The sequence below is a fragment of the Cynara cardunculus genome (genome assembly GCF_001531365.2).
Source record: "Cynara cardunculus var. scolymus isolate 2C chromosome LG 4, CcrdV1, whole genome shotgun sequence".
Lineage (NCBI taxonomy): Eukaryota > Viridiplantae > Streptophyta > Magnoliopsida > Asterales > Asteraceae > Cynara > Cynara cardunculus.
In genome coordinates, this window is record NC_037531.1 from 11,361,159 (window position 1) to 11,362,759 (window position 1,601).

Genomic DNA, 1,601 nt, shown 5'->3' on the forward strand with positions numbered 1-1,601 from the left:
AATAATATAACATTTTATAAAGATAATAATTAAGTATTCTGTTAGAACTCAATGATTATCCTAATTATATTTTGGATTTTTTATATTTAAAATGAGATGTTTATCTTGTATTTGATTGTGTTTATCTGCAGTTAGTTACACGAATTCAGATATGGAGCTTTAATAAGTTGTATCTACGCACAATTTATTTGTAATCTTGAGTTTTAAGTAATATGCATTAATAAACAATACTTTACACATAAAAAGTGGTTTTTAAGAGTTTTTGTCAAATGATTTATAATATAGAATATATATATTTTTATATATAATTTAATTTAAGTTTAATAATAAAACGATTTATTTTTCGTTTAATATTATAAATTTTATAAAGATAATAATTAAGTATTCTATTAGAATTTAATGATTATACTACTATATTTTAGATTTTTTATATTTAAAATGAGATATTTATCCTGTATTTGATTGTATTTATCTGCAGTTAGTTACACGAATTCAGATATGTAATGAAATCGGATAGGGATGAAATCGTTTAGAGATGAACGGGTTGAAGAGTTTTTAAGATTTTTAAGAGTTTTAAGAGTTTTTAAGAGTTTTAGCCAAATGCTTTATAAAATAGTATAGATATATATATATATATATAATTTTGTATATGATATACAAATTTGTTGTCTTATATCAAGCCTTGGAAAATATTACATTCTCGTCGTGGCATATAAAGCTTGAGGCTTGTCCTTGCTGCTACACCTTACATCATTTAGAACCTTGATCATATTGTATTGAGTCGCATGTCATTGCATATAGTACCATCACCGACTTCATAGTGCTTTATGTGATCATTTATTGAATCACATGTGACTGCAAAAATTACAATAACTATGCGCTATCTTGTATCGTATTACATGTGATTAAATATAGCATATAACATTTTTATTTTCTTATTTATGAAGTAAATTTACAAACCTCATTCAACCAATCATAATTTTTTATTTTATTCATTTTCTTATAATTATGAGAGGTTGATTAATCATTTTTATTGTGAGAGTGTTAATCAAGGATATTATCATCTGCATTATATTAATTTTAGAGAAATATACCTGAAATACTTTCATTAAAATTTTATAAGTATTATATGAAACAATTTCATAACCATATATGAAACAACTTCATCAAAAAAAAAAAGTATTCTTTGAAACAATTTCATGAATTTTTTTCATAAGAATAAACAATGAAATCGACGGATGAGGATGGTTTGCACGGTTTATACAAATATGGGTGGTTTGCATTTGATGGCTCCTATACATATATATACTAGAAACGTACTCGCGCAATGCAGCGAGATACATCGTGATTTTAATATTTCATTTTATTATTTATCTCAGTCGATGTTATAATATGCCTTTATGTGATTTTGAGAAAGCGATGATGTTTTTATTTTTAAATAAAATATATGTTTGAAGATATCATAAAAATTTGACAAAAATATATTGATATTAGTATCAAATTAACTATTTGAAATTCCTCATTTTTTTGTGTAATTTTTTAATTCAATTTTTTTGTAATTTAATTTATGTACAATAATGAAGTAATTTATATTTGTTTTA